Source organism: Asterias amurensis, chromosome 3, assembly GCF_032118995.1.
Source record: "Asterias amurensis chromosome 3, ASM3211899v1".
NCBI lineage: Eukaryota > Metazoa > Echinodermata > Asteroidea > Forcipulatida > Asteriidae > Asterias > Asterias amurensis.
Window position 1 is genome coordinate 24,073,960 of NC_092650.1, and position 23,400 is coordinate 24,097,359.

Genomic DNA, 23,400 nt, shown 5'->3' on the forward strand with positions numbered 1-23,400 from the left:
GGTCGCCCTCTTGGCCTCCCTGCCCTCATCTTGGCCTCCTGCCCTGATCTTGGCCTCCTGCCCTGATCTTGGCTGTCCTGATCTTGGCCTTCCCACCATTGTCTAGGTCGCCCTCTTGACCTCCCTGCCCTCGTCTTGGCCTCCTGCCCTGATCTTGGCCTGAGCCCTGCCCTGGTCTTGTCTTGGCTGTCCTGATCTTGGCCTTCCCACCATTGTCTAGGTCGCCCTCTTGGCCTCCCTGCCCTCGTCTTGGCCTCCCGCCCTGATCTTGGCCTCCCCATCCTTGTCTAGGTCGGCCTGGTCTTGGCCCCCATGCCCTAGTCTTGGCCTACCCGCTCTCGTCTTGGTTTTAATATGTTCACAATGATGTAAATGACCTCATGCAATGATGACATCAAGACGTCATCTTCGAGGTTAACCGATGATGAAATAATGGGAACACACAGATTTGTACCTGCGGGGCTTAGGATTTAAGCCAACAAACACCTCCATTTTTACCTCTAGGCAAGGCTGCCTCTACACCTGACATCTTGTGCGTATGGTCAATTCTTCTAACGGGTGAGCCTTCTTCATTCAGGCCTATATTAAAAATTATGATCTGGCATTTTAAAAATTTGTAGTTAACCCATTTTTTATATATATATATATTTTTTGCACCATGGTCATCTTTATTATTTTGGGATTATATTATGTTTTATTTGTTTATCTACTTTTATTAGAATACATTTGTCTTATTTATTGATTTATTAGGACTACTGTTTTTATTTCCAAGTAATGGTTGATGATTTTCCTTTCTTTCTTTTGATAGAGAGAGAGAGAATTTTGGTGAATTCAATACATGCAGCTTCTCATGATATTTCCACATGATTGGTTTTCCCTTTTTACAGGCTATCCTCAACATACAACCCTCTAATAGATTATAACTCAACACGAACCAACAAACCTCTCCTGTCTTCCACGATAACAATCTTCCCCAAAATCGCACACAATTTAGAGTTTTCTACCCCCCCCCCCCCCCCAGTAAATGTAGTTAGTCATGCGGGTGTGAACATTTGTTATCTCCGCAAAGTATCGGTTCAAATGCATCGCTATGGCAACCGCCGAGTATGAAATATTGATAAATTAATACCGAGGGTGAATATGCAGAACACTAGCGAAAATGTGTAACATGAGACCTATATACATACAAAATGCCATTCAAATTCAGGACGAGGTCCATGACATGTGGCTAAGAAAATTCAAGCACGGCTACCACCTCCGTTTAACACTCCCTCTAGCAATCATTCTTTCCCCCCGCTAAATCTAGTCCTTTTTACCCCCCTTAAAGTACACAGGGCATTACACTGTCATCCAGTCACACCTTCTGCTAATTATCGGCCTGCGATGACAATATTACAGTAGTGATGTAATTTTCTAGAGAGAGAGAGAGAGAGAGAGAGAGAGAGATAGTGGAAGGGAGAAGAAGAAAAAAAGCGGACATGTTCTGGAGATTGAACCCGGAATAAAAACATGTTTTTTGGTGAGCGGCAACAAGACGAAAAGTGCAGTAGCTGCAATAATGTCTGACAGCATCAAAATTAATCCCGAGCCCAAATGAAAAGGGAAAATCTACACTCGCATATCCACTGCCAGTACACCATCTTATAATTGTTAGTAAGACGTTGCCTTCGTTCAGGTACAAGCAAACTTAATTACCTGGCCCCCATCACTATGATCCTCTGATATATTCGGGTCAGGCAAGATGAAAAATGATACGGGTGTCGTTGATAATGAATTTGCAAGAGGAGGAAAATAAGAAAGTAGAGAAGAAGAAAAAATCTGTGTGTGAGGGTGAGTGAGAGAAAGAAAACCAGCCAGGGCTGGCCCCACAGAGGACTGCAGGCCCAGGAAAGCCAATTATATAGGAAAGAAGGGAGTAAACATGCACAAGGAGATTTAGCTGTAAATGAAGACAAGGGACCTTATGGCAGAAATGCCTGAAATGTAAACAACCTGACCATTAAGAATGTATCCCATTAAAAGAACAAGACTCCTATTCTGGACCTCTGCTTTCCAATCAAACTCCACACTAACAAAAAAATGAGAACTTCTAATGGGGCCAGACAGTGGACATTAAACCCTAGTTATAAATCCGTTAGTTGAATAGCTCCTAGAAGTTGATTATACAACAGATTGGCTTGGAATGCCGTCCAGTGCCAAAGCTCCTCCACACATACCGGATAGCTTTTCCCCAAATCAGGCCAAGAACCAGACTATTTTTAATACCTGAGAGAGTGTTTGGGGGGGGGGGGTGTTGACCTTAGAGCAAGGTCAGCCACTGAGGTAACAAGTAAAACACAGAAATCTTAAAGAGACAGACCACAGTGTGGCCAAGGCAGCTGCTTCTAATTTCCCTGAGTCTTTTTGATTCATTATTGGATCTTTAGTGATAAGAGAATTACCAAGACATGGAGGAAGAAGGAGAGAGATTTCAACCAAGAGAGGGTGTCCTGCTGATATAAATTTTGGCTTTCAAGCAAAGAAGTTTGTCCAGTCAGTATATTCTGCTTTCTGAAACTGGGTCCAGATAATAGAGCAATGGTTCACAGGGTGCTACACAACTCTTATTCATCAACTGTGACTATTGGGTGTCTCCCATGATATGTTGTGTAAAAATACGTAAAAAAGGCCTTTTCCATGAAACGTCCCGATTATTATTTGACAAAGACATTTTCGATCCAGAATATTGAATAAAAACTACCATTATGACATCCTACCTGTACAATTGAGGATACCAAATTGCAGTCTACCCTAACTCTTTTATGTTCAGCTTTTACCAAGTAACAATGAACACTTCTGTCACTGCAGATCATAATACGATGACGTCCCGGAGAGCTTCACAACTGTTCCGTCCGTTCGTTCACAGCCTTGAAAAAACCATGGAGGTAGAACTACATTGTATTTCATGTCAATTTGATCGCTTTTCCCCCCTCCCATTGTTCGATTATGCCACTGTAGAACGAGACAAACTCCCAATTTACTTCATCCAATGGAATTGTGACCAGATCTGAACGGAACAATTAACAACGGTCCACGGTTTGCAATTGGGTTTTTGGATATTACCAATTCACTCTATGGGTGCATTTGAGAGAGAAGAAAATTTGTTAAACTTCATTAATCTGTTACTTTCCTTCATTGAAAATAATAAAATCTTCTGTTTGTAAATCATTTTGTGAAGCTCAATAAGAACCTGTGACTATTGGTTGCTGGGAAAAGGTTTTCTGCAAAAGGGACTAGAGATGGTTGATACTAACTTGATTATTGCAAGACAGTCACAAAGATGATGCTTTAAAGGGAAGGTACACGTTTGGTAATTACTCAAAACAAATATTAACTTAAAAACTGGCTTGCTAACGAGCATTGGGGAGCTGTTAGTAGTATAAAACATTGTGAGAAACGGCTCCCTCTGAGTTAGCATAGATTTTGAGAAAGAGTTAATTTCTCACTAAAATAATAAAAGACTTGTAGCTAGAAGTCTTTTATTCTTATCTGAAAGCACACAAATTCGCCCAACAATGGTGTTTTTTTCTCTCATCATTTTGTCGCAATTTCGATGACCAATTGAGCTCAAATTTTCACAGGCTTGTTATGTTATGCTTATGTTGGGATACACCTAGTGAGAAGACTGGTCTTTGACAATTACCAAACGTGTACCTTCCCTTTAAGTGAAATAATGCAATCTTCGCTGTTCCCTAAAAATGGAACATGACCTTTTGCCATATCCGAAGAAAGTGCAAAGAAAAACAAAATAACCGGCAGCTCCTTCGCCAAATTAATGTGTTTTGGGATTATATTTCCATTTCTGTTTTCACAACGCCACGAGAGATTTCATTAATGTATTTTTTTCTGTTTCGTCTTTGATTTCTGTTTTTTGAGGGGCCCCTATTCTTTTATCGCACTCACTCTCAAGCAGTTAAGTTGTAAAATAATCGCGGCAAATGGTTTGAGAATCAACGGTGGAAATTTTGATTGAATATGGATTGGGGAATGGTTGTGTGATTCCTCCATATCCATTAGGTTAAGGTAGGAATGGGTGTCCCCTTACAACCAAACACGACTCCTACGATATCCAACTGATAAGGCTCGCCCGGTACAGTCGTTTATAAGTGCACTAAAAAATTGGGCAAGAGAAAAAGAACACGATGAAGACCAGGAGAAACTGGGTCAGAACTGGCTTTGATTATCGGAGACAAGAAAAAATGAGCTGATAACCTGCCTTGATGGTTCACCGTGTATTCACAGTGGATTAACACAGCCATGCATAATATATGCACGTTCTTATTGTCTTATCAATTCCACTACTCAATTACTCAAGTTGACAACGAGTAAAAACAATGCTTTCAAAAATACATAACTTTATATAACAGTCAACTAGGGCAGAGATAATTTATAATGACCGGAACATAACATTTCCTGACATAGAATGATTTTACGGGCTCATTTCGCACGAATATTAATGTTTAAAGACAGAACAATTGACGTGTCAAAGTTTCGTCTCGTATCCCCCAAACAAAAGAAAAGGGAAATTGCAAATTGGAAAGGCTAATGAGCGAGCACTAACGACCAATTAATCAGTAGTGCCGAACAAAAGGAAAATGCGTGCAATTATCAAGTTGATTGATGTAATCTAGGTTGTGCTCAAATTGGTTTACGTTATAAAATAAACAGGTTAAAACAGTTCTGCATATTCTATTTCCACTTTGAAATAATATCATCATAATTAAAAAGGTTTCAAAATTTCTTGGTCTTGTGGTGGGTGGTCCTCTGTAACTGAAAATTAAAAAAATAACTAATGAAATAGGTTACTTTGAACACTTCAAAACTGAGTTTTCCACATATCAAGTTGATAAAATATCCTTTAAATAATAAGACGTTTTCCCATCAGACATAATTAAAACTTCCTCACTGTGTACATCCATTAATTAATTTCATCCTCAAGATAACCAACGAGCTTCTCTTGCTCTCCGTCTTGACCAGCATCAATGTGCCATCTTATTAATCACGAGAGAACCCAACCAATTATCAAAGGTTTTTTTTTTTCTTTTTTAATCTCACCTAAATTAACATTTCCCTCTAATGATGCGATGGGGGATTTAATCATTGGAGTGCTGACATAATCACAGATGGTTTTTTTTCCCGTCTTATATTATTCCGTGTATATATAAGAAGTGGATGTGTTAGTTAATTAATGGAGCAAATTTACCTTGGCTCATGGTTGACAGTTCAACAATGCGATATCATAATTAAGGAGTTATGATTGGCACATAGCTTAGGAAGACCTGGATCTATTCCAAGACTGCACTCTGATGTAACACATATATCTCTTTAGGCTTGAATGCTAAGAGCAGACCAGAAATTGGTTTAAAAAAAGTGCCTCATTTTTATGCAAACTGTCTTATTTTACAAGAAACACATCTTACAAAACCTTGCCAGTGAAATTTTCTATGAGAAAGATACATGGTATATTATAACCTAATAAAAAACGAAAAACAAACAACCGAAGTAAAAAAACAAAGGGAAAAACAATGCATCTCCCCAGGAGTTTCTTAAATATTTCCACAAAAGTATTCTGTTTTCAACAATAATTTAAAGGCTGTGCCTTCTGGTTGTTCCAGGCATGTTGATAATCATTTTTTGTCCCCGGATTTCCCGGACATCAATTATGGTTTTGTCAACATATTTTCTTTTTTTAAAGTTCCCAGGTCCTTCTACTATAACAATGCGATCCCCACAACCAGCCTACATGTAGGTTCCCAGGACCTGATGACCACATCAGCAAACCTGCCAATTCATCCAATGTGTCATCCACTAAAGATGACTAAAACAATCTAGTTCCCTCCTCCCTTGCTTCCAGTCCACCCAGTATTTGTTCCTCCTTATGTTCGGACCAATCAATCAATGCAACAATAAGGCTACAAGTTGACAACAAATGTCTGCAATGATTGTGACAGTGTGACATCCCTTTGGTGTGCAGCTTTGCTGATACAGGCAGTGACAGGTGTAGGGATGAGCAGTTTGGCTAGACCTAACCTCAGACTTGTTCATGGCTTATTGGTCTAAAAACGGTATTAACAATCCACAGAGCTTCATCTTAAAGGAAAGGCAGCCGTGACGAAACTAGCGTAAACTTTTAGGTTGGGGAGGAATAAAGGGGTGCACCGTTTTGATATGGGGCACTTCCAGCCAATTATATATAGCTGTAGTTTCCATATACATTTCCTTAAACTATAACCTTTTTTTTCAGAGCCAAGATAATCTGCTGAGAAGGTAAAAATAACAAATACTTTGAGAGGCTAGCAGGCAGTACAACTATTTTGTTGATTCTACAGATTTATTTATTCCCGATAAAAAATAATTAACACATTTTTCTCTTGACATAATTCTGTTATGCACCCAGCTGTGGTTTTCCTTTCGGCTTCAAAGACAAATTCGCCAGAACTCAGTACGCAGGCGGTAGCTGTGGAATGAGATCCATCTCGATATAAATAGCTTGGTCACTAACTAATACACCAGCATGCACCTCATTCAACGAATAACGCATGAACACCGATTGGGATAAGATTGTATGGATGCGAACATTCCTGTCAAACGGCTTGCGGGTCTGGGTCCCCCTCTATTCTAGATGCTACAATTCAAGAGGTTTACAGACTCAGTGCATCACTGGAAATACAAAACTACAGGTTGGGACACAATGAGGAGCTAATTTTCCCCCGTTCAAAGGAGAAGTGAGGTAAAAACAAAGAGGAGAAGTGAAGGCAAAATTTGAGTGTTCCCCGTTGCGAGGAAAAGTTAGGCAAAACAATTTGAGTGAGTTCTCCTCCCAACGGGGAAAACTTAGCTCCTCATATACTACTGGTGACTGCTTAACTTCTTTCAACAAAAATTTGAAGGCTCAAGGAGGTTTTGAGAAAATCCTAGAACCAGGAAAAAGTGTTGTAAAAGGTATTTTCATCTGTCAATGCCTGATGAACGAGGTGTTTATTAAACAACATTCAACATTCCATGTTCATGGAAGGGTACACTATTGACTTTTGGACACCATTCAATCAAAATGTCTTATTTTCAAGTGATATTTTCATTAAAACCCAAACTCCGTTGAGTCATAGACTGGGGATCCTTTCAACACCATAACTCAAAACCTGAATAGTTGGACTCTGATTATGGCGGTATGCGCCTGACCCAATTGCAAAGCATAATTAGCTTTCTAAAGCCCCTTTCACACTATATTTCAATCCAGAGAATCTTAGTGTAAAGAAAACATTCTGGATGAAGTGGAGCGTTCACACTACACTTTTAAGGGCTAAAAATTCTCCGGATTAACAAACCCCGAAACTGGCTTAATCCGGGGTACAATTTAACCTAGCCAAGGACCAGGGTTAACCCACTAATCTCAGTTTTAGTATGGAACTGGGTTAACTTTTCTCTGGGTTAGATATTTTAGTGTGAAAGGAATCTCCAGGTCATTTTTTAAACCTTATTTATAAGACTTTTTACATGGGCCACCAATTACTCGATACAAAGGTAAAGGTAGTGCCAAAAGGGCTTAAAGCCATTGGACCCTTTCGGTACAGAAAAAAAAAAAAAAAAGTTCACAGATTTACAAATAATTTACAGGGTTTACAGAAGGTTATGGTGAAAGACTTCTCTTGAAATATTAGTCCATGAAATGCTTTACTTTTTGAGAAAACGGTAAAACAATATAAATTCTTGTTAACGAGAATTACGGATTTGTTATAAACACATGTCATGACACGGCGAAACGCGCGAAAACAGGAGTGGGTTTTCCCGTTATTTTCTCCCGACTCCGATGTCCGATTGAGCCTAAATTTCCACAGGATTGTTATTTTATATATAAGTTGTGATACACGAAGTGTGGGACTTGGACAATACTGTTTACCGAAAGTGTATAATGGCTTTAAAGACACTGGACACTTTTGGTAATTGTCAAAGACCAGTCTTCTCACTTGGTGTATCTCAACATATGCATAAAATGACAAACCTGTGAAAATTTGAGCTCAATTGGTCGTCGAAGTCGAAGCGAGATAAGAATGAAAGAAAAAACACCTTGGTCATATGAAAGTGTGTGCTTTCAGATGCTTGATTTCATGACCTCAAATTCTAAATCTGAGGTCTCAAAATCAAATTTGTGGAAAATTACTTCTTTCTCGTAAAACTATGTCACTTCAGAGGGAACCGTTACTCACAATGTTTTATACTATCAACCTCTCTCCATTACTGCTTACCAAGTAAGGTTTTGTGCGAATAATTATTTTGATAATTACCAATAGTGTCCACTGCCTTTAAGGCAGTCCTCAGCTCAATCCAAAAGAATAAAGCAGAACATACAGTTATATTCTGATGGGTTTAGACATCTTTAAACGGTACTTGTATAGCTAAGGTAGTCGAAACAATGAGACCAATTAAGAACTCACTCTGTGATAATGAAGTTTATAATGATCTACTAAAAGTAGTCCGGGCCAATTTTCAACCTCCCCATCCATATTACCTCAATAAAATAGTACCTCAATTACATAGGATTGTTTGTTTATTAGTTCTCATCACGCAAAACATATGAAAACACTAACAACAGAAAAAGACTAAGACACTTTGTGCATAATCTCCCAAAACAAGGAGAGAAGCATGGGCCGCTTTGTTAAGGTGACAAGGGTTCGGTCTATGAAAATACGACTCTGTCAAATCCCTGCTTCCTTTCCAATGGTACCCTTTCCCCCTTGCCTCACCTGTGTGTGTAGATAGCTTATTTTGGATCCATCCATGGAGGGAAACCTCACAGTGCAGTAGTGATTTCCCTTGTGGTTTTTAACTAATGCTACCCCCCCCCCCCCCCACACACAACTCCACTCTGGTAACCACACGCCACCATTTAGAATTCTTGCAACTTGACAACATTTCAAGAAACTCAATAATGGGTTGGATATATAATTTTGTTAACCTGATGTACGCTCTTTTTAACTGTTGGAGACTGTGTGAATTAATTTACATGTACATGTACATGTCAAAAACAGTATTAAAAACAGTTCTTTAACAAACTAAGTGATTCATGCACAAATGTCTTTGATGTACGGAATCTGGCAGATGGAAAGCAGATGGATATCTTGACCTGTGCTCTTATTTTCGGCAGCGAAAAAATCATTAGTCCGAAGGCCTGCCCTCCCGATTGGCCTTGTTAATTACCGGATATACCTCAAGATAAATGACTTCAAAACATAAACCGAATCACGAGAGAGAGGGAGAGAAGAAAACAAATCATCGACTCAAATGTTCCAAGTCAACAGCCCCCCAATAACGTCAGTAATGGGATAAAACAGAGACACAACCACCCCCCCTTAATCAGGCTGTATCTTAATTCAATAAATGCAGTTTAGACGAGGGGAAAAGAGAAATTTCTTAGCTACCTCTCTCTGTCTTTTCCATCTCTCCCCTCATCTCATTCCAAACTCTCAACAACTTCACGTTTTCATCACGGTAATTAATGGAGCAATGTGATAGAGAGACACACTGCTGTGAACTACAACCCCCCCCCCCCTTAGCAGCATGGGGAAATTGGGTTAGATTGAGCAAGCAGGACCCACAAAAATTGATGCTCTATGAAGACAAACATGAGGCATTCCCCTGGCCTAGATTTATCTCATTAATCAACAAAAGCCAACAGCCTACAGTCATTAGGCCTCGCTTCAAAGTGTAGCATTTTTTCGTCTCAAGCAGTAGAAGGTTAATATAAAAATGCAGAGTTATACACTGGCTCTGTTTTCTTAATTTAATGGCCGTTCCCTTACAATTTACTTAGAGGAATGCTTTTTAACTTTATGGGTATTGGTTTTTTTTTGTCACGTCTCCACAGATGAGCTAAGGTGATGAAACATAGAGACTTTTGAGGTATGTTACTGGTAATCCCCCCTGGTATTCATGAGAAGTTGTTGGCTCCATTGCCAAAAAAATAATAAGAACACATCCGGTTGGAATGAATAATCATTTAAATGTGTAAGATCCCCCCTGCCTTTGAAGTAACCATCACTGACAATTGACAACGGTTTTAATCAATTCCCCTCCATCGGGGCTGACACACTTAAGAAAGTTTTGTTTTTGTCTCTCCAAACAAATACAAAGTGACATTGCGGACTACAAGAGGGCAGAATCTTTCACAATTAACATGGCTGATTTAAATTTCCATTCATTCCCTGCGGGCGGGAAAACAAGAAAAGAAGAGAAAAAAAACTTTCTAAAAACATAGAAAATCCAGCGTTAGATCTCACTTACTCATGAACAAGCATGTACTTCCCTTGGGTTTATAAATAGGCGAACCAGCACGCTCTATCTACATTCGTGTAATTTGACAAATTAATCATATCTACAAACATGGTTTTCAAGTTAGAAGAGAAATCAGGCTTTCTAGTCAGTGGTAATGTTCATGAATTATACCCTAACAGGGCTTCGTTACATTTTCATTAAAGGCTAGTTCTTCCAACGACGTCTCCCCTGTCCGCCAATGACATTGAGCAGTCTCTTTTCATTCCCTTTTATTACTATGTGTTTCCTGGCTGACCTACGAGAAATGTTTATCAATAACCGACTAAAACTGATAAAATAACATCTCGAATCGACATCTCCAACACCATCAAAATGAGCATGTATAACGAAAAAAGGGGCGTGTATTTGTGTTATATATTTTATTTATTGGTTTAATATTAAAAATGCAAACATAGCGAGCAAAAAGGCTGAATTCGGATGCATACAAAGTAATTAACACATTAACATTATTAATTCACAGAACCAGACAAGGAACGACATCCCAAAGTGCTGTACATGTTTGGTAGATATGTACCACTAGTTTTGTGGTTTATTTTTGAAAAAGTTAAGTATTTTGTTTTCAGTTTAACGGCGGTGGGTGTACGAAGATGAAGAGGATAAAGGGGAGGCTTGGGGGTCTTGGGAGGACAGATTTGGGAGAAGAACTCCTTGCCCAAACCTCCAACTTTCCATTTTGGGTTACCATTGCCCTCTTGATACAGTAGGGACTCAAAAACTTCAACACCCTATGATAAAGCCCACAGACTGAGACCCAATGTCTGTTTAATTCCACCATCATCATCTCCACTATCACCCGAGCTCCGGATAAAATTTAAAAAAAAGAGAAACACTGCTCTAGCGACAAACTTGCCCCAGCCACAACAGCACTTTGAGGGCAAACACTGGGCGGTGCCAATCACCATCCTCCGCAAACAGATAATAAGGGATTCAGTGGAAACCACATACGCATAATGTATGTACACAATTAAGACACATTTGCACACATGGACCAAAGATAATCACATGGGAGAGGTGGAGAGGTGGAGGGAAAAATAAAGCAGTTGTTTGTACTGTGATGATTGCAGTGCAATCATGTATATGAACAATAAATCCAATTGGTACATAACAATCACAGTACGTAGTTTCCCTGTGGAATATTCTGTTTAACCAGACTACACTGTCGAGTCTTGTAAATTCTCTCAAGGACTCAGTCAATGTTGGTTTTTACTGTGCCCCCCCCCCCCCTCTCCTTCGAAAAAAAAATATATATAAAAATAAGGAAAATTACTCAGTGTGACAAGCTTATGATGAGCACAAACTCAAGAGAGAAAGATTTTTGCCACACAGTTTAGACATCTTGAACAACCCTCCTACTTTGGGTATCATTTTGTCAGTGAGTTGACCAATCGTTTGAAACCATTCAACTGTGTAGGGGTTGTGCATATAGTGGCGCTAGTGCACAGAGTTGTGTCCATTTGATTTGACTGTTTATAGGCCGACATTACATAGTTTATCATTCAGTGGATGAAACGGTCAGACAGTAGGAGGGTTGACAGTGTACTGTGTAGATGCATTCACCACTTGAAATCATACTGCAAACTGACAAGTATCATTCAAAACCTCAGAAGTTGATATCGAATGGTCAGACAGTAGGAGGGTTGACTGTATACTGTGTAGATGCATTCACCACATGATTTCATATTGTAGGATGACATAGTTTATCTATCATTGATTGGTCAGACAGTGGGAGGGTTAAGAAAACATCTTCTATATAGACGGTAATAAAAACCTGTTCGGTTTACTATATTTTCTATCAAAAAAAAAAAAATCGTACTTCCCTTTTTTTTTTTTTAGTCAAACGATTATTCAAAACATGCTGAATGATTTTAAATTCATGGATAAATATTGACCCAATAACCGTGGCTTATGTTCCTCAACACTACAAACAAATTATGTTAAAACCACCCCATAAGTTTTATGCCACTGCGAATCAATAATTTATTCTATTGTAATCAAGTTTATTTGTTTGTATTCAAATGTAGAATTGTTAAAGACCTTTGTTAATACTGCTAATTGCCTTAACTATTAAAACTTACCTCTGCATAAAAAAAGACAGATGGTTGGTTACAATAATTATGTTTTATTGACTGAATTATTTTTTTTTACAAATTCTATAAAGCTGGTGTAGTCCGTTGTTGGTGAACGCACATGCACAAAAATGTAAAAATATATGAAGTCTATATTTTTGTCAAATCTATATATTGTGTTAAAGGCAGTGGAGACTATTGGTAATTACTCAAAATAATTATTAGCATAAAACCTTACTTGGTAGCGAGAAATGGGAAGAGATTGATGATATAAAACATTGTGAGAAACGGCTCCCTCTGAAGTGCCATAGTTTTTGAGAAAGAAGTAATTTTCCACGAATTTGATTTCGAGACCTCAGATTTAGAATTTGAGGTCTTGAAATCAACCATCTAAATGCACACAACTTCATCTTCCAAGGGTGTTTTTTCTTTCATAATTATCTCGCAACTTCGATGACCAATTGAGCTCAAATTTTCACGGGTTTGTTATTTTATGCATATGTTGAGATACACAAAGTGAGAAGACTGGTCTTTGAAAATAACCAATAGTGTCCAGTGTCTTAAAAGGTATAGTCATCAGTTGTTTTGTTGTCAATCTAAAACCACAAACAACTGTCTTTGTAATTTCATGAAAACATTGAATCCATCTACATAGTGACAGAGGATACCAACCACATCCCTGGTGGCATCATTCCCCAATAGATATAAGAAATCTGAGAAACGATTCATTCATGAGGAACATCAGGATATACATAAGTCAGTTAAGACTAGTGCAAGTCTAATTCTTTAATTCCCATTTTCTTCACAAACAAACAGCTATGTATAAGTAACACAGGGAAAGCCATAAGTAACATCTTACCTTTTGATGAAGGCTCCAGAGTGTTCAGTGCAAGGTCAATTAAAGGAAAGCCAGAAGACTTAACTGTAGTTAAAAGATAAAATTTCCCAAAGAAAATTACTTACAATTAGATTGTAATTTCATTATGGGTTTGAGGCAGGTGCCTAGTGGGGTTAAAGGTCATCTCGTAATAACCAATGAAGGTCACTCGGTAATAGATAAGTGCAATTACAGATGCGGGCTAAATCTTTATTCATTTACTGGTGTGTGTATACAAATATTTTCCTTTGCTGGCGCAACCATTCATCAACATCAGACTACAGACACCAACATACATCTGCTGCTAACACAAATCTTCAGACATCTTTTATCAAATATTATTTTCCAGGCTGAGCTTATGAAAAATCAATCTGGGTGTTGGAAATTTTTGATACATTACGTATTGTCAGCGTGTCCGTGTGCTTAACACTTTCTGTCGTGTATGGACATGCATTTATATCGCATACTGAACCCATGGCTTGGCTGGGCTTGGCTAAGGCATGGCTTGGCTTAGGCTTAGTCTCAATTGGACTGATTGAAGCCCTGTAAGGAAAGTGTATGTTTTCTAGATAAGCCCAGCTTAAGCTCACGCCTAAGCCCAAGCCAAAGCCCTGTTTTTATATCGCAGACTATCTATGTCTTTTGTCAATAAGGAAATTTGCAATCAGAGAAATTTCAGACAACAATCAGAGAGGTATTTAAAATTACATTTCAACAGAGTAGAGAACATGGAAAGATTGCTTTATCTAAGTTCTGCAGAAATCAGAAATGGTTTCATCCTCTAAATGAAGCAATGTATACGACAGGAGTAATACAGACAGAGGAAAAGACACACACTAAATGTCCTTCCTCCATGCCCTAAACCAAACAGCTACATGTATGCCCTAACCATCACAAATTCCACAATTACGCTGAACGAGACAAAGTTTGGGTGTTCCTTTCAAGCTGGAATGTTCGCTGCCTGAGGCGATTGAATATAAAACAAAATGTACATTGCCAAACTGCCCCAGTGCCTTTCCATGTATGAACCTCATCATTATCATGACTTGAGACTCAAACTTACATTAAAAAAAAAAAGAAGCTGTACAGGAAGATTTGACAAAAGTGAACCATTCTAACAAAATAGCTTACGGACCTGCGTTTAGACCCAGAACCTCTCAGATGTTTAACATTTCAGGAGGTTTGCAGACTCTGTGCATCACGAGAAATACAAAACCAGTAGAAATACAATTTTAAAGTATTTCTTTCCCCCTTTGGTAGCTGATTTACTTCTTACAAAAAGGTTTAAGGCTTAATGAAAATCCTGAAATAAGGAAAACAAAATCCATAGAATTAACACGGCTTTGGTTTGATTCCAAGGTTGTATCCTTTCAACCTTCCGCATTTTTACGAAATCAAGCCACCATCGAAGAGGTAAAAACGATGAAACAATGGAAACGCACAGATGACGCACGGCACACAGGATTAACCAATGATGTCCTTTTGACCTCTAGGCGAGGGCGCACTACTCAAATGACATCATGCGCATAAGGTCCATTTGAGTGTCATTGGCTGTGGTTGTGGTATCTACCTAGTGATCTAGCCCCAGCCAAAGTTACTGATCTTAAGCTGTGGAACCAAGGCCAAGCACCAAGTGTTGTAGCACACAGTGATCTAGCCAAAGACACAACAAGCCACAGCCCCAACGATAGCCTCAGCCATAGCTGTACTAAAAACAGCCTCAGAATGGAATCACAACTGCGAGACAAAGACCTTGGACTTGACTGTTAATTCAATCAGTATTAATGACCTCCTATTAGCTGACGATCCACCTGTTGCCTCCATGGTCAAATCGAGCCCCAAACCTGTAATGCAAATCATTAAAACCTTGTTTACCGATTCCAACGACCCACCACTCTCGCCACATTACACTCTAAATTGATTCTTAACAGTGTGATCACAATACTCCAGAAACAATCACGTCTCTGTATTATTATCATCCATAAAACGTTACGACTGAAAATAATCGAAACAAACCACTCAACTACAAGGGAAAAATTTTAAAACGCCGTAAGACAACATTTAAAAGGGGGGACAAATATTAAACAAGTCTTAAAAATGAGTCAGCATTTGTAAACAAATATCCTACGTTAAAAGTCCCTGAAGTCAGTCACGCCTAATCTTGATTGAAAAGCAATGAATACACATAAATAGATGTGCAAGACAATGCTTGACAGTTTCCTTACAGAAGACGCACAAATCCCCCATCTGCTACCCAGTCATGCATGGACCGCAAATAATAATACACGTTAGCCATGAACTCTATGGTATGTGATTTTACTACATAGATAGATACGCATCTTCACTCTCCGGTGATTTCACCAAGGCTAGTAGTGCATGACAGTACTCGCTCAAATATGACATAATCAATGCGTCTATAGATCAGTCTGGATACTCATAGAGCTGGTTTTTTAAAAGCAGAGAATATTTGGTTGAACAAATTCTGCTAAGCAGTTATAAGCAGTAACCTTAGCTGCTAACCTAATATTCTAGTATGTAGAGTTCTGTTGTGCTTTGCTATTTATTGTGCTTAAGCAGCTCCATGAGATTGTTGGGCTCGACAGCCCTTTATGCCTGGGATCCCCTTTGCTCTGTCCACTATACTCTGTTGCCCTTATGGCCCTGCCCCTACCAGTCCCAATATTCCTGACCCCCCTCAGACAGAAAGATCTAATGAAAAACGATGCAATGACTGCCCCCATGACTCCGCCCCAGTCTCCGCCCTTGATGCAGTTGACCCCAAATCTCTATTTATTTATAACACATCTAACAGCACAATTAGGGCCAAGTAGGATAATAGGAAACAAGAAAAATGATCAGTAGGATTTGAAACTTTGCATGGTGGAAATAAGATATAGAAGAGTTTGCGGTAACACCATGTAATGACTATCTCTAAATGAGTTGGGGTGGTTCTGAAAAGAACCGTCGGATTAACTCGACGTTTCGATCAGTATGCTCTGATCGTCTTCTGGAGAAATGATCAGTTGTGGATGTTGGTGGTAAACCCAAGCAATCAGGTAGGGACTGAACACCCAATCCACATACAAGACGTTGGTATGAGGTGGGGATTCAAACCAGGGTCCACAGAGGTGAAAGGCAGGAAATGAAACCACTGAGCAAACTTGATTCCCACATAACACCCCCCCTGATGACCATGTGATGCATATTAGCTCTTCCTCACCCCCCCCCCCCCACTTCTTCTCAAAAGGCCCTATTAAATGTCAATAAAACTTCAACCTTGACAGTCTTAGCATATCAACAGATAATGCTAGATACCTCACATTGCAGCTTCCTTTATTAGATTGTAGCATTTTAAGGCACTGGACACCTTTAGTAACTGCAAAGACCATTATTCTCACTTGGTGTTTCCCAACATATGCATAAAATAACAAACCTGTAACAAATTTTCCTTAATCGTCATTGAAGGTACAAGAAAATAATGAAAGAAAAAAATAAACCTTTGCACAATGTGCTTTCAAATGCCTGAATCTTTCTCAGATTCAAATAATTTAATGAGAAATAGCGAGAAGTCGTTTCTCACAATGTTTTATATTCATGAACAGCTCTCCTTTGCTCGTTACCAACGCAAGATTTTATGCTGACATATATTTTGGGTAATAATCTAACAATTCCAGTGCCTTTAACGACTGCGAACACCGAATGCTGGGTAGGCACCAGCCTAGATCCCTGGTGGTCCCTGATATTTCCCGCCAACAGTAGAGCAAAATCCACATCCATTCATAGCTTGAATCCTCCAGTATAATCGCTATTAATTACTCTTGTCAGTGTTAATCCACCTATAAGGTATAACCTCAGGCTAGGCTAGACCATGAATTCTTTCTCCATGGCTAGAGCAACAACTTGCCCGATGGCACTATACTCCAAGGCCTATTCCTCAAAACTTGTCTCGAAACAAACCGAGTCTTTTGACAGCAATATTCCAGATTATCTTACCTAAAGATCATTTAATACCAAGAAGCATATCATATTTTTCTTAATCTTACAAATTTGATGAAAGTCTACCCCTAAAGATTAAAGTTATTTTTGGTCTGAAACAAACACTAGAACCTTTTTTAATATGGGGACGTTTCATACAGATAGTTTTAAGAAGTCATTTCAGAAATTCTTTATTATCATCTCCATCACCTTTGACCATATTGAGAATATCAAACGCAAAGGTTTTCCCACTAGAATTGCAAACCCTTAATCTTTCCAAAAGTAGTATTTCTGAATAGTAACTATTAATTTGATAGTTCTCTGCACAAACTTTGTGATTTCACAAGAAACAATGTGTTTCATTTTCCCCTTCACATTTGGGGCGGGGCAAGGTAATGGGGTTTCTCCAGCCCCCCCCCCCCCCCCCCCAACTGGTAGCACTCCCACAAAAAACAACATCCATCATGGTGAACCATTTCAAAATGTGAACTCCTTCAAACATAACTCTTCTCTTTAAAACTCTACTCAAATGTTTCCTTCACAACCAGCCATTAACACCACCCACATATTGATTGCCCAACTGTAAATAAATCCATAGTGCTAGAAAAACACACCGTTCTTCTACCATCATCCCACATCACCAAAGTTCAGTTAATTTCCAAGAACTAGAAATAAAATATGAGAGGAAGCCAGAAACTTCTCCAAACTTCACTCACCAGTCGAAGGAAATCGCTCCAACTATAGTTCTGCACAAAACGTCTCAGGAGAAATTCTACCACTGTGTCACATCACTCGGGTGATTATCCAAACTAATGTCTCACACACCTGATTTAAGCCAAAGCCCCAATCAACACACAAGAAAAAACACACCTGATAGAGTCCATGCCATCATCAGTGCACCCCTCTTCATATGCAAATGCCGAAATCCCAATACCCGTTACGCAACCTCTATAGTTTCTTAGTCAGCCCTGCCTATTGTTACCTGCCAATTTCTGTTTAATGGCTTCCACAGGTATACTTCTTCCACCTCCACTGCTCTTAAGACTTTTGTTTAACCCCTATTCATCTCTACCTTCTTAAGACGGCTTATCTTTTGTTTAAGGTTGCCTATTCTTGAAGAGAGCAGCCCTCTTAAAGCTGGTTAGGTATTTTGTTCTTATCGGTATTGTTTTCAGACCCTGGGAGCCAGTGAGTTGACTAATGGTGTTTGGCTTGGAGAATGCATGCCTCGATAATAAAAAAAACTTGTTCAATTGTCTTTGTAATCCAAATTTCATCAATGACTGAACAGGTACAACTACAGTGGTTTAGCGCAGGCCTGCGGGATGTGAATGCAGCATCCTGAAGGCGGATGAGCCCACTGTTTTGTCTCGTCCAACATAATCTCTCTTTCTTTTTTTTTTCTTTGGTGTGGGATCATGACTTGAAGGTGTACAATTGTTTCAAGGATGAAGTTAACTCAAAGGGTTTCGGTCTGAGAGAGGTTTTTAGGAATAGATACATCTGGAAGTGGCTGATGAAATTTGTCTAAACTGGTCACTCCAGACACTTTTACAACATGTTTCTTTCCATGACCTCATCCTCCACCCCTGATTAAAAGCTGATTTTGACATTCCTACCTAAAATGTAGAAAACCTGACTATTTATTGATGACTAACCCATCGTAAATCAGATTATATTTTACCAAAAATTCAACTGTGAAATGCTCAATCTATACAGCGGGCAAAAAGGAGAAAGGGAGAAGAGAGGAAAAAGGGTAGTTGTTCACCTGAAATAAGCACGCCCGGGCCGCATGATCGGCATGGGGGCGATGAGCTGGGGGAAAAAAAGTACATCGGTTGTTCATCGGAATTCAATATTAATTAGTAACTAGAGGGTATAGCCAACAGAGTGACAGGAACAAGTGTTGTGCTGCTGTCCATGGGAAATCCAGGCAAACTATTTCTTACACCGCCCGGGGCCTGATGCCTTATTGCATGTCCCCTCAATTGGCAGGGCTGGGAGAGCTTGCTCACCGCCCGCCCGATCCTGGCTCTGGGTTTTTTCTTCTTCTTTATACATAGATCGGGACAACATGAGACGGGGGACTGTGCCAGCCTTGCGCTACAGGTGATAATGAAGCACATACCAGCTGAGAGTAGGGATAGTGTGAAAACTGGTCAACAGGAGAGATCGTCACGTTCTTTGAGTCTCTAACGAGACATGTCAACCGTCTAGAGCTTCGCTAACAGAAAATAACTTCATTTTTATATATTTGTTTTCCTCCGGTTAATTTCATCTGAACTAAAATTCTGGTTGCCATTTTATCTAAACATTACATTTTGAACAGTTATATCTAATAGGCTCATTTGAGAAATATGTGTTGCTAATGTATATCTTATTGTTTATACAATTAATGAGACTTATAGAACAGTTTTGTAACCCTTTGGGTTTTTTCATCATTCAGGAACACCACATAAATTTTCACTTTGGGGGTAATTTATTCTGATGATCATTATTTTGAAATCGGTTTAATTTCCAAGACATCTGGATAAGATTAAAGATTGCAGTCAAGTCAGATCATAATTTACCAATCATTTCCCAAGTGGGATCCCTTGTTCATCTCGATTGAATGCATCATCTCAAATGCAGCTTTAACAAATTAATAATTGATGGTTGGATATTGGGAAGGGGATGTGGGTGTCACAATCAACTTCACGTCTTTTAATTCCAGTTTACATTTTTCTTTAAAACACAAAAATGTACAAACTTTGGGGCTATTAATTCTCACCTCCCTCTTCCTCTTTAAAAACAAAATGTAATTCAAAGATTCCTCCCATATCCCCATCACTCACAGGGCTCCAAATTGGCACAGGACTGCAGGTCTGTGGCCATTGACTTTAGCATACGGCCCGTAAACTTGTGTCCAAACAAGTCCAGGGGTCGATTTCACAAAGAGTTAGGACTAGTCCTAACTTAGGACTAGTCCTAGGAGATATACAAATTGCATGGTTAGTCCTAAGTTAGGACGAGTAACTGGTCCTAACTCGAGATAAGACTGGTCCTAACTCTTTGTGAAATCCACCCCAGTGCTCTTTATGTTTTTTCAATTTATTAATAAATAATACCTCATTGGTGTTCAAATGTTGACTTCAAATTTGATCAATATCTTTCAATTCTGTTGAGCGTCAAAGTTTACTTAGCAATATTAAACAAAATAATAAAAACAATAATAATGTATTTATATAGCGCATTTTCCATACATGCTCGAATGTGCTTGACAGAGATATTGTTAACAGAACAGGTGAGTTTGAGCAGTGTTTTGAACATATTGACAGATTGTTGATTACGAAGAGATATTGGGAGTTTAAATGAGAAAAAAAGGTTTACACACCAAACTGTTTATAATTTGTCCTCATACAATTTTTTCTTGTGATATAAACTTCTAGTCTATAAGTAATGTTGAGCAAAAAGCCCCGTTGTCTTATGGAGGTTACCCCCAAACTCGAGCACTGACTCAAAATGAGATCTCAATTTTCAGTAGAAGCCACTGAGAATAAATGTAAATTGATCTCACTATCAATGATCACCGTTATAAATATTTCACATCAGAATTAAACACAGCTAATTTCAATGTTATTTCCAACAGTAGTCCCAGAAGTAAACAGGGGATTGGAATGAATTAAGTCGATCAAATGCTCATGATGCAATCTTTCCAAGAAGGATACTCTATGCACATTTGCTATCGATTGCAAATTGTGTTGTGTTGTGTAATGATTTAGCCTTCAAGAAAACCTCTGCCAGGGCGGAACTGTCAGGCTATTAACTTTTTTTTTGCATTAATACCATAGGTCCTTTTGGTTGGTAAGCAGTCTGCTTCAGCTAATTATATCTTCCTCGATTGCAAAATTGTCCACATTAATACTTCTCACTGGATTTGTTCTAGTGCTTAAAAAAAACCTGTCTTTCAAAGAATTTTATTATCAAGGGAAGTGGTAGGGGACCATGATCAAGCAAGGTTCAGTATAAGGAGTGTTTTGATCATTCACATTAAATTAATTTACTATTTTAGCCACCCTTTCTGAACCGGACTTTCAAGTCTTGTACAGTAGGACATGTGACAAAGTGTGCAATATTAGTTCCTTTATAAAGGGCATGGGAAAGATTGAGTTCAGATTTAAGGCACAGTTGGACACAACAAATGATACAAAGAAATTTTCCCTTGAAATGTTTTTGCCAGAAATGCTATATTTTTTGTTAAATGGGTAAAGCGTTTTGATCTTGCAAGTCCGAAAATCACTGTTAATGTAAAAGAGAGAACATTTTTCCTAGTGGTGTAAGTTTTGCCTTTTGAGAGTGAAAGTCAGCTGTGTCACTCTTTTTGAGTAAAATTGGAATGAACTTCCCTCTGTATCGAGTTGAGAATACCTGTATTTCACTCTTAAAAGAGTTGTCCACCATATGGCTCTTTGCAAGAGTGGCACAGCGGACAAAACAAGTAGTTTTTCCCTCTTTGACTACAAATGAGTAACCTCTAGGATAGTTTTATTTATTTTTCATTTTATTTTTAATTGTCATAATACTCTGCTAATCCACATCAAGGAGAGTCTTCTTTGAATTGTTTGCAATACATTTATTCTCAGAAGGTTCCTCAACCGCTGTGCGGGAAGGACGAACGTTAATTTGATTAGAATTACATTAAACAATATAATGCAGGTGCATCTTTCTGCCGTGTTTTAAATTAAACAACACATAAGAATTAAGTACACGATTGGTAATTACCAAAAAACAACTGATTGCTTCCAATCCGAGAGCTTACTGGTTACATCAAGACCTCACTCAGAACAAATCCCTCCAGAGAAAGATTTCCATCAGAAACAAATTCAGTCAAATCAAAGAAATTACATTTTAAGAACCCCCCACAAATGGCAAATTGCTTATTTTGATTGCAGCATTGGAAATAAGCCTGATATTAATTGGCGAAAGAAAACAAAAATCCCAGACAAATCAGTAACGGTAAAATCATTAAAAACCCGACCATCGAATGGGATGAAACTGTCCTCAGTTTGGACCGCAATTAATTTACTCTTCTATAAGAATTATGCACTTCCAATTTAAGAAATGAAAACATTTGGTCTGATGAATACTAGGAAAACTTCCTTTAATTGATTTAAAGGAAAATACTCGGCAAGTACTGAGTTAAACAGTGCTCAACAGAAATTGGCGCAAGGTAAAAACACAAATATCAAGCCAAATGCTTTTTTGATTTTTGTTTTACATACTTTTATTAACACATTTTCGTTTTTAACCATTTATTTTTGCCAACACGTTTATGTAATTCAACATTTTTATTCAACGTACCCTTATTTCTTTCCAAGCTTCATAATTTGTATTTTTGTTTTGTTACTATTTTTGTTTGTTTTATGCGCCTCGGAATAAGTTTAGTCTTAGATAGATGGCGCTTTATAAGTTTTAATTATTATTATTATTAACACATAACATAATACGGCGGAAAGAAATTACTTTTAACAACAGAGAAGTGTAGGATTTTCTCCACAATACTTCTCATAAATGATAACTGTAGGGTTGTTATAATCTTGTTGAAAATAATTAAGTCTTTTTTTCTCCTTTGTTTTAAAAATCCATCGGGGGGGGGGGGGGGGGCACTGCCTTGTTTGTATGTGTTGTTGCTGCTTTGCTCTGTTGTCATTGGTCTTTTGCAGTTTGGTGTCCTTAAAAATGTTCATGCTGTTTTTATAATCCAGTGTAACCATAGAGAAAGTGTAACTAATAGATGAAAGACATATAATGAAATGCTCCTGGACAAATCTTGAATAATTGATTGATGAATTTACCAGTTGGAAAATGTGGACGACCCAAAAGAAGAATAATTTCTAAATGATTAGAGAGCTTCAAACGTACATACCTTTGACACAGTTTCCCCCGCCACTAAGCAAAAGGTCATTATTCAAACTTACAAAGAATCTTAACGACTGACAGTCAAGTTTACCAATCCGCATTCCTTCAATCACAAAGCAAGGTCAAGCAAGCTCCTGCTTGTTTTCTACACGTCTAACCACTAGGGCTTTGGGGGGATACCGTTTGAGGTTGGGTGTTTAATGTCAATCTGTCAGC

At 38.5% G+C, this 23,400-nt stretch overlaps 1 protein-coding gene across 4 annotated transcripts in view; it reads right to left on the reverse strand.

Moving 5' to 3' along the window:
- LOC139935453 (zinc finger homeobox protein 3-like) overlaps positions 1-23,400 on the reverse strand; it is a 151,328-nt gene that overhangs the window by 86,004 nt on the left and 41,924 nt on the right. For 2 of the 4 annotated variants that reach the window (XM_071930065.1, XM_071930066.1), the window contains exon 3: positions 13,294-13,356. The gene's annotated coding sequence lies outside the window, so the exon portion shown is untranslated. Of the gene's footprint in view, positions 1-2,756; positions 2,907-13,293; positions 13,357-18,002; positions 18,089-23,400 lie in introns of those variants that run through there. The other 2 variants (XM_071930067.1, XM_071930068.1) reach the window with 2 other exon arrangements.